This window comes from Lynx rufus, unplaced genomic scaffold, assembly GCF_022079265.1.
Source record: "Lynx rufus isolate CCGP_SWC_20201006 ecotype Redwood Valley unplaced genomic scaffold, mLynRuf1.p SCAF_9, whole genome shotgun sequence".
Classification (NCBI taxonomy): domain Eukaryota; kingdom Metazoa; phylum Chordata; class Mammalia; order Carnivora; family Felidae; genus Lynx; species Lynx rufus.
This window is the reverse complement of record NW_025814897.1, coordinates 108,449,866-108,460,697: the sequence shown is the minus strand read 5'-3', so window position 1 is coordinate 108,460,697 and position 10,832 is coordinate 108,449,866. Positions and strand designations below refer to the sequence as shown.

At 55.5% G+C, this 10,832-nt stretch overlaps 1 long non-coding RNA gene across 1 annotated transcript; it reads right to left on the bottom strand.

The window, feature by feature from the left end:
• Positions 1 to 5,103: 5,103 nt before the first annotated feature.
• Positions 5,104 to 5,925, bottom strand: LOC124506229 (uncharacterized). Its single transcript, XR_006960733.1, has 2 exons — positions 5,733 to 5,925; positions 5,104 to 5,393 (listed from the first exon to the last, which is right to left on the bottom strand). It is a non-coding gene; the product is annotated as an uncharacterized LOC124506229 (long non-coding RNA).
• Between the last annotated feature and the right edge of the window lie 4,907 nt (positions 5,926 to 10,832).

Here is a 10,832-nt window from a genome sequence, read left to right as displayed (position 1 = left end):
ACTTGGTCTGGCCTGGGCATCTTTGGGAGGGCCTTCTAGGCTTTGGTGATGGGAGGTGTCACCTGCTATGGTGTCTTCATTCACAGGCCTGTCTTTCCAGGCAAAGGACTCCTGCCCAGGGACCTCCCATTCCACCTTGACTGCATCCCAAGAGGGTGGAGGCTGCTTCGGAGAGGTTGCCAGGCAGGACAGAGGCCCCGCTCCGTGAACTCGGGCAGCCTCCTTTGCCTCTCTGGGCATCTCCAGTGTCAGGAAAGGGAAACGGTCCAAGTCCACTCTCAAGGCTCAGAGTCCCAGATCCCCCTTCTCCAAAATGTCCCCTAGGTGGGTAGGACTGGCCTTGGATCCTGTCACTGAAGCCTCTGGGGCCAGATCCTGTCCGGATCTGGGGGGTGGGAGGTTTGGCGCGAACACACTTTGCAGGAGAAAAGTCTGCTCCCCTGGGAGTCCTGGGCTGGCTCCAGGACCGCGGGCAGAAGCTCCTTCGGATCTTCACAGCAAGGTGGGACCCAAGGGTTGAAGGGACGGTGGCTTCCAGCAGTCAAGGCTGGCGTGCAGGACAGGTCTCACAAGCCCTGATCTGCAAGTGAGGAGGAACCAGCAGGAGATGAGGCCACACGCTCAAGGTCACCCAACTGCCAGACCCCTGCAGGCGCTCAGGCCACTGAGGTGCTAAGTGCTCTTGCAGATGGTGGTCGCTGACAGCCCTGTGCTTAGCATTCTGCCGGCAGGTTTGCACATCGCACCTTCTCAAGTTCCCTGTTTCTCCCCGTCGCCTTCCTCTGTCCCTATTTGCTCCGTTCCTTTCCAGTTCTCTCCGGCTCTGCATCTGCTTCTCCCACCTTCTGTGTCCCCCGCCCCCACTTCACCCCTGCCCCTCTCAGTCTTGCCTCCAGCTTCTCATCTGGGGCCATCCTCAGGAATCTGGATGGTCAGAGATCCCTGGAGACCGACAGGTGTCCAGCTATCCCTCACTGTCCCTCTGCCCTGTGGCTGTGGCAGGAAGGGTGGGCAAAGGGCAGAGGGTGGAGGCCACGGTGGCCCAACCTGGAACTGGGGCCCGGCTCTGGTTGGGAAAGAAAGGAGGAAACAAGGAACTTGGGGACAGAGGGTGTGGGGTGTCAGGGCGGGCAAAGGCTGCCCAGGAGCTATAAATCGGGGCCACTCCCGGCTTTATGAGCAGAGCTGGGGCTGAGACAGGACTTCGCCCAGAAAAGAAGGGCTGGCATCAGACTCCAGGTGTGGACCCCGGATGATAAGGAGCCTCAATAAAGAGACCACGGACCTGGGGCCATGAGGACCCAAGAGGCCCACATGGGTGGGCACGGGTCCTCCCCGGACTTCTGCCCAAGGGGGAGACGCCAGACAGGCAAGGTCCAGGCCTCCAGTTGGTTCCCACCCTCTGTAACAGCAACTCCATGTGGAAGTGCCCACTGGTTCCAGTGGGGCTGCTGTTATCGGGGATGGGGACCAGTACCCACGGAGGCGGAAGAGCACGCCAGCAGGGACCTCCACGGCTGCGCTCCCAGGCCCAGGATGGCAAAGGGCAGTGGGCTGTCGGCAGGCTGCCGAGACCGAGTGCACAGGGCTCTGACCTATGAATTGACAGCCAGTGTTCTCATCTCCCCTCTGGCTGCCAATTCCATAGGTCACAGGTATGTTCGCCTCAATGTCAGCCGCCGGGACCTGCGGTGCAGGGAGGGGAAGGGATGGGGCAAGGGGTGTCCAGAGGGCAGGGAAGACTTGCTACCCCAGGGCAGCTCTCAGGTCCAACTCCTTCCTGTTTCATTCCTACCTTTCCATGTCCCCTCCCGTGAGCCTGCCCTGCTTTAGGTCCCTGCCTGCACTGACCGCTTGTGGCATGCCTGAGCGCTTTGCCCATGCTTTTCCCTCTGCCTGGAACACTTTTCCCTGCTTTTTTTGTGCCAGGTTCACCCTTACTAACTGTTCCAAGCTCTGCCCAAGCATTGGCTGCCTACAGGAAGCCTTCCTGAAGCCCACTTGATCCCCAGTGCCCGCCTGGGCACCCCCAGCAACCTGCGCTTCCCCAGAGAACTGTACTCCCCCCCGCCCCCCACCCCGGTGTTTCCATCCTCCCCACCACCTGTGAGCTCAGCTCCCGGCACCCAGCCCCGTGTGCTCGGTGGATGTCCAAACAGATCCTAAGCCTTGGATCTTAAGCCTAAGCCTCGTCTTGCAGCCCAAGGAAGCACCACCAATGTCCCATGTGGCCAAGAGGGGCCGAGGGCTCCGGGCCCCAGTCTGTGTCAGAGCCTCTCCAGGACGAGGACCCCCCGAACCGCCTCCCCTCCACTGGCCTGCTCTCTCCTCTCTCCCTGCAGCACAGCCCAGACTTGCCTGCCCAGCTGTGGTGGCCGTGGAGGAAGGCGACCGTGTGGGGGCAGGACCTGGCGGAGGTCGCCACAACAGCCTCTCTCCTGCTTGGCTTTCATACGATGCCTATGCGATGCCGTTCCGGAGACATTCGCATTTGAATTAAAAGCCTTCTGCTGCTAAAAGATAAGCTTTTCGAAATTGGAAACAGAGACCTAAGAATAAAGTTCAAATTGCTCAACGATAGGAGCCGGCTCTGGAGCCCTTTCTGTGTGCCGGGCCCTGGCATGCATCGGTCACCTGGGATCAACTCAACGACCTTGCGAAGCGACTATCATGGACCTGTTTGGGAGATGAGGACTCGGGGCTCACAGAGGGGGGAGCATCTTGCTAAAGTGAGAGTAGTTGAACCTTCTCTCTCCGAGGACCAGGCAGCTGGCAAGCATCCAGCACCCTCTCTGGCCCCTATGACTCTTATCCCAGTGGGGCTTTTTTGCTGCCTCATCGGCTCACCATCTTGACCGAGCTGGGCTCAGATGTCCCTCCCGCTACCTCTCCTCACTACCTCCCACTGCTCCCCCCACCCACCACACCTTGGGCCCCCGGGCCTCTCCCTGCTCCCTCTTATCTTATCCCTTCAGGGCTGAGAGCTCCATGCTCTTAACACCCTGGGCTCCAGACTCCTGGAGGGCAAAGTCCATGATTCACTCATCCTGCCTGGCCCCTGACCCCACCCCAGCATGGCAGGTGTTCCAGAAACCCCGGCCCTCTTGGGGGCTGTCGGGCCCCAGGCTCAGAGTGCTGGCTTAGGGTGGGTGGGTGGAAGGGTGTCCACTTCCATCTGCCTCTGGCAGCTCCAGGAGATCATATCCCAGCTCCAGAGCAAGGCCCACCCAGCTGCCTCTGACCAGCTCGTTTCTCTTCACTGCCCCAGGGCGGTTTCCAGAGAGGCCCCGGCCTGGCCGTATGCTCCTTGCCTAGCCTGGATCCTGCCCCCACTTTCTCTTAAGACCTCCGGGACACCTGCTGCTTGGTCCTTTCCCCCCACTCCGTGGCTCCCGTGACGTGACCGCTCTTAGAGTCCCCATCACCAATGCCTGGCTATTCCCCGCCCAACTTGCGAACCCCTGGCCGCAGCAGCCACTGACTTTTTGTTTCCTGTAGCCTCGGAGACTGGTGCCGAGTAGCTGCTTAATAAATGCCAGCTGAAGTACCGACCACATGACCACGCGTGTGAATGAAGAGGCCTGTGGGGAGCAGGCCGCAGACGCAGGCGGGTGCAAGGCCCTCAGTGAGTTCCGGCTGTCGTCTCCATCACCATCACCATCACCATTGCCGCAGGTTTGTAAAACAACACGAGGCTGACTGACGAGGCATCCTGAGGGCATGTGCAAATTCCAACAGCAAAGAAAGCCCTATGGGGGAAGGAACGGTCAGAGTGGGGGGACTTTGATTGGGAAAGTCTCCCCGAGAGAGGGGAGTCTGAGTTCAGCTTTTGCTGCGGTGAATCCTAGGAAAAGGTCATGAGCACCGGGGAAGGAGGGAATAACAGGGAAAAAGGTACAGAAAAAGGGGCTGGGGGGGCGGGGTGTGAGTAGAGGCGACCCTGCGCTTTCGCAAGCCTCGCTCCCTAAAGCCACCACCAGGGGGTGCACTGGGCCATGTCCCTCCCTGGCTGGCTGGGGCTGATGCTCCCCACCTCCTCCCCAGCTCAGGGACTCCTCCCAGCCCTTCTCTGAGCAGCCCCCCAGGGCACCCCCCCCAGGTCCTCACAGATGTCAGCTCCCTTAACACAGTGGCGGGTCCCAGGCACTCAGTGCGCACCTGGCACAAAGTGGGATTCCTTAGGGACTTTTTTTTTTTTTTAACGTGTATCTATTTATTTTGAGAGAGAACGCAAGTGGAGAAGGGGTAGAGAGAGGGGGAGAGAGAGAATCGCAAGCAGGCTCTGCGCTGTCAGCACAGAGCCGGACAAGGGGCTCGATCTCACCAACTGTGAGATCATGACCTGAGCCGAAATCAAAAGTCAGAGGCTTAACCGACTGAGCCACTCAGGTGCCCCTTGATGGGGCTTTTACGGCTGCTTTTTGTGTGTAAAACATAAATTTAGGGGTGCCTGGGTGGCTCAGGCGGTTAAACGTCCGACTTCGGCTCAGGTCATGAACTCACTGTTCTTGAGTTCGAGCCCCGCACCGGGCTCTGTGCTGACACCTCGGAGCCTGAAGCCTGCTTCGGATTCTGTGTCTCCCTCTCTCTCTTTTCTCCTCTCTCTCTCAAAAATAAGTAAACATTAAAAAATTTAAAAAGCACATAAATGTATAGTGTATATTTGTCTCATTAAAAGTAAGTCCCTGTGGGGCGCCTGGGTGGCGCAGTCGGTTAAGCGTCCGACTTCAGCCAGGTCACGATCTCGCGGTCTGTGAGTTCGAGCCCCGCGTCGGGCTCTGGGCTGATGGCTCGGAGCCTGGAGCCTGTTTCCGATTCTGTGTCTCCTTCTCTCTCTGCCCCTCCCCCGTTCATGCTCTGTCTCTCTCTGTCCCAAAAATAAATAAACGTTGGAAAAAAAAAAAAATTAAAAAAAAAAAAAAAAAGTAAGTCCCTGTGTAACTACCACTCAAGAAAGAAAATCTGTGCCGCCGAGCACCCCTATATGCGTCCTTCCGGGTGACCCCCCCCCCCCCCAGGTAAGCACAGTGCCGCCCTGTAAGATAATCACTTCCAGTTCACCACCCAGGTACACAGCGGAAAACAATATGTGTTCCTTTCGCCTGGGTTTGTGTTGTTGTGTGTTTATTCTTTAAGTGGACCCGGCTGCTGGGTTCGTCTGTGTCCGCGTGGTTGCTGGAGCCATAGTGTGTTTCCATCCGTTCGCTGCTGTGCCGCATTCCGCTGTATGAATAGAAAAGCCGGGTTGTCCTTCTTACTATAAACGGACTTAGTACTGCTGGGTCACGCACGGGGCAGCAAATACAACGCTGGACCAGGCTGCACAGTGGTCTGAAGGAGGAGCGCCTGGTTACAGGCGGGTCTTTTTGGTTTGTTGTTGACAATCATGAAACCTTCAGAAAAGGTGCGAGAAAAGCACAATGAACACCCTTACACCCTTCGCCCGGATTCACCGATACTTAACATTTTGCCACGTTTGCTTTCTCTTTCTCTTTCTCTTTCTCTCGCACGCCTGAATGTTTTCGGAACCATTTGAGAGTAGGTTACGTACGTTATGACCCTTCACCCTTAAATATTTCAACACGTACCCCCCCCCCCATGACATCTCTTTACACAACCACAGTACAGTTACCAAATTGAGGCCCGGTGACAATGACGCAATACTGTGATCGTACGTGTCATCCCCTTTCAAATGTCTCCCGTTGTCCCAATAAACGGGGATCACACCTCACCTGTGGTCGCCTGGTCCCTTCAGCTTTCTTTAGTCTGCAGTTGTCTTCGACCTTGCTTTGGTTTTCAAGACCTTGACATTTTTGAAGAGTACAGGCCAGTTGTTTTGTAGTATGCCCCCTCGGGTTTTTTCCCCCCACTTGCCCCCAATTAAGAAAATCAAAGGGGGCGCCTGGGTGGCTCAGTCGGTTGAGCGTCCGACTTCGGCTCAGGTCACGATCTCACGGTTTGTGGGTTCGAGCCCCGCATCAGGCTCTGTGCTGACCGCTTGCTCAGAGCCTGGAGCCTGCTTCAGATTCTGTGTCTCCTTCTCTCTCTGCCCCTCCCCCGCTCACACTTTGTCTGTTTCTCAAAAATAAATAAATGTAAAACAAAAATTAAAAAAAAGAAAATCCAATATGTCCATTATGTGAAATGTTGGCAATATAGGAAAGTAAACAAAAATTGCCCCAGCTCCGATGATGCAAGAGTAGCCCTGTAGACATATCCTGTAATCACTCAAGTTAGCAGACTGTGTTGTTCTATGCACTCTGTACATTAACTCACTTAGCCCTAGAAGGCGGGTGCTTTCCTTAGCCCCATTTTACAGCCGCTCCCAGAGATCTCGAATCTTGCTAAAGATCACATAGTTTGGTAGGACTTGAATATGACCTTGTACTTGGCCCTTATGCTACACTGCCTCTCGATAGTTGTTGGGTTTGAGTGTGTGTGTCTCAACCTTTTAGTGACATTTAAAAAAATTTTTTTTAACGTTTATTTATTTTTGAGAGAGAGAGAGAGAGTGAGACAGAGTGTGAGCAGGGGAGGGACAGAGAGAGAGAGACAGAATCAGAGGCAGCCTCCAGGCTCTGAGCTGTCAGCACAGAGCCCGATGCGGGGCTCGAACCCACGAACCGCGAGATCGTGACCAGAGCCACAGTTGGATATTTAATCGACTGAGCCACCCAGGTGCTCTCAACCTTTTATTGACATTTGGAGCTGGATAATTCTCTGTTGGGGGCTGTCTGGTGCATTGCAGGATCCCTGACCTCTGCCTGCTAGATGCCAGCAATGTTCTCCCAAGTTGCAACCACCAGCAACATCTCCAGACACTGCCAGAGGTTTCCTGGGGAGTAAAATCACCTCCAGTTGAGAAACTCGTGTGTGTGTGTGTGTGTGTGTGTGTGTGTGTGTATTGAGCCAGGCCACTGTGTGTGTACAGTCTTGAAATCTGCTTTTTCAGTTTTTTTTTAAATGTTTATTTCCTTTTGAGAGAGAGACACACACACACAGATGTGTGCAGGGGAGGGGCAGAGAGGGAGGGAGACACAGAATCTGGAGCAGGCTCCCTGTCCTGAGTTGTCAGCACAGAGCCCAACATGGGGCTCGAACCCATGGACTGTGAGATCACAACCTGAGCTGAAGTCGGACACTAAACCGACTGAGCCACCCAGGTGCCCTGCTTTTTCAGTTATCGACTCCACGACCACATTTGTTCCTTTCCATTTTCTTCTCTTCGCCGGTTGAACGGCTGCGAGGCGTTGCCAGTCAAATAAATTGTCAATTGACCAAAAGACAAATCCATTGCTGCGGTCGTCTTCTATGGCCACGCAACAAATTACTGCAAAGTTAGTGGCTTAGAACAACCATTTATTAGCTCATGTTTCCATAGGACAGAAATCCAGGGTCTCGAATGCTGAAATCTGGTGTTGGCCGGGCTGAGTTCTCAGCTGGAGGCTCAGGGGTGGAGGGAGTCTCCCTCCGTGCTTATTCTCGTCCATCAGCAGGGATTGGGATTTCTTGCTGGTTGTCAGCTCTTGGCTCCTAGAGGCCACCACGTTCCTTCCACGCGGCTCCCCTCCATCTTTAAGCCAACAGTGGAGCATTGAATCCTTCTTGTGCTTTGAATTTCTGATGTCCTTCCTCTGCCACCGGCTAGAGAAGAGTCTGCTTTTTAAGAACTCATGTGATTAGATCCGGCCACCGGGAGAATCTCCTATCTAGAGTCAGCTATGCTGTCAAACATGCTCTATCACAGAGTAAACCACCATAGCCACATTCACAGGCCCTCTTCCAGGTGTGTAGACCAGAGCAGGGAATCTTAGGGGATTCGGGGAGCCGTCTTGGAACCGACGGGCTGGAGGCCAGATTAGAAGAGCAGAACATGGAGGCGTGATGCCAGCTCTGGGAAGGGTCCTGCTGTATCCCTGCCCTTGGAGAAGCCCCAACATGTATTTCTGGGAGCAAACGCGGACCTTGGGCAGACACGGCCCTCATCTCATCTCCCCACCCCCCAGTCCCTTTCCAGATGACCCATCCCCATTGCCTGTACTTAGGGCAGGAGGAAGAAAACACAGGTCAGAGGAATGTTCCAGCGGGGCCAAGAGGGAAGTGAGAGGCTGACTGCTGGCAGAGGAGGTCAGCTGGGGCAGCTGTGTGGACCACCCAGCTCAGTGGGACTTGCGTGGCGACCGATGTGGGGGAAGGAGGGGGTAGCTGTAGGTCAGCAGAGGGGGCTGGAGGGTGGCCTTGGGCACCGTGTCTGACCCGCACTGAGGTGTATGGGTGTGAGGGGCTGGGCCGGAGGAGCTGGGCTTGTGCCCTGGTGGCCAAGTATGACACACTGTTGGGCACAGAAGTGCTCCCCGTGAGCCCCGTGAGACCAGTGGGGAGGCTCAGGGTAGCCCCCAGCTGTGGGGGAACAGGGGCTCCAGGCTATGGTGAGGGACAGTCAGCTGCAGCAGAAAAGCGTGCCTGGAGGGGACGCGAAGAGGGTGGTGGCCTGCGCTCACACAGGTGGGGCCACCACTGCGATCACCCTGGCAGCAACGTCTGAGCCCCTCACGTGTGCTCTCCGGCTGCTGGGACCGGAACTCCCAAGTCCCATCTTGTCTCTGACCTCGCCACTGAGCCCTGGCAGCCTCGTAACTGGCCGACGGCCTCCTCGCATCCCCCACGTCCCCTGCTGACCTGAGCCTCTTTCTGCCATTTCTCCTCCTATGCCCACCATTCCCATCAGTATGGAGTAAGGAGACCCCAAGACCCTGCCCAAGGACCCCGACGGTATCACTGTAAAAGGCAGAATTCCCATGTGCCAAATAATAAACTCATTCCCACGAAGTCCCCAAACCCGATGCGTCCACAGCAAAGGCCTGGAGGGCAGCGCGGGGGTGGTGCCTGCCGCTCCAGCCCCGGCAGCCCCTGCAAGATGGGGAGCTTGGAAGCCCAGCGGTGGGTGGAGTTACTACCAAAGGTGCTCGGAGGCTTCTGTGGCTCAGCTCTGCAAAGCGCTATGCGGTTCTGTATACACAGCATCCTCGTACATCTGCACGCTGGGCCCCCAGGCTGCAGAGCTTAAGGGCAGAGTTAACCCCAGCCCGCACCTAGCTGGGAAAGAGGTTCTTGAAACTCCCTTCCTCTGCGTTGCCACCAGCCCAACCTCGCAACTTCCAGATTTGAGCGTGCAGAGGGCGGCGATGTCAAGATTCCAAAGGCCCAGCTTCTTATTCAGCCTGAGTGACTTGCAACAAGGCACTCACCGTCCCTGGGCCTTGGGCTTTTCTCGCTGAGATTTGACAGCAGAGATCCTGAGCAGCCCTGACACCCTGTCACCTCCAAGCTGGGCCTATCCCTGCCACTGGACACACCTCCAGATCGGCAACTCTCCCCAGGACCCTAGCCCCAGGGCCACACGCACTGCCGTGCTCTTCAGGAGAGAGGCTTCATTGGGTGCAGAGGATGTGCTCGTGGCCAGCGCTGGAGACCTCAGCCTGCAGAGGAACGGCCCTCCCCATCTCTTGACCTTGTTTTGACAAAATTCATCTCTTGGCCAATTCTGTTCCTCCAGCCTGCAGGGAAAGCTGTGTCTACACAAACCCATGTGGTTTTGGGTTTTCCCAGCCTCGTACAGACCCTTCTCTAGACCAGGCCATTGTGGGACTGAGGGGCCAGCTTTGAGGGAAAGCAGGTAACCCCCTTCTGCTGAGAGCGATTTCTGGGACTGCAGGTGTATGCTTCTGCATTTGAAAAAAGGAAACGCTGGGGGCCGGGGGGGGGCATCATTTCCGAGAAAAAGGAAAAGAGTCGAACTCTTCCTCAAGATAGACAGAAAGTGAAACTGAGACACCCAAAGTGAAATGCTTCATTCGTGTTTTACAAAACTCCCACCAAATAGAATCTACCCTACTCAAAACACACACACACACACACACACACAAAGAAAATTAGACCATTTTCACAATCTGGGAACTACCAGATGAGGAAGCTGGCCAGGACCTGAGCGCCAACTCCGTGAAACTGGGAAAACTGATCTCTGCCCACTTGGGCCTCATGAGGGAGAGAGATGCCTTCTTCCAGTCCTTTGTGCTCCTTGGAGAAAGCCAAGCGGCCGTATGTAACAAACACGGGCTGAGTCTCATGTATAAATAACCCAGGAACATTTTGTTTTTCAATTTTATTGGGAGGGCTATTCCCAGCACGGAGGGCTCTGGGGAGATGTGATAAACCACCGCCGGTCGAGGTGAATGCCGCCGAGGGGGAGCTCGCTGTAGCCCCATTCAGGCCATTGAACAACCAACTCTTTCAGGATCCTCAGCCCCGAGCTCTGCCCTGGAACAGCCCGGAAGTTGCATCTCCGGGGTGGACCCCTCAAAGCACCATGGAGGAGGCAAGTCCTTTGGCTTCTAAGGCTGGCCCAGGAAGTCTGGACTGGACCCACCCAAGGCTCCTGATCACCAGCTGGCACTCAGCCTCTGGTGACAGCCCTAAGAGGCTCCATGTCTTTTTTTGACACCAAAAAAGAAAAAGACCCTTGGGGCTTCTGTTTTATTTTGATTGATGAAAGAACACTCATGAAATCTCAAATAAAAGCAGTAAGTCAGAGACCTAAGATTACAGGCAGGACTTTCCAATGATTAGGGAGGGAAAGGGGTGGGGTGGGAGGCAATGGACTTAACATTTTACTTCTTCAGAAGGCACTGAGGCCCTATCCTACCAGGGGTGGGCAACCAAACCTTCCATTTTGCCCTCTCTGGCTCCCACTTGACCCAGAGTCCCTAATATTCTGCTTCTTCTCAGATCTGAGTTCCTGCCTCCACCCTTTTACACCGCCAGCCTGCTTTCTT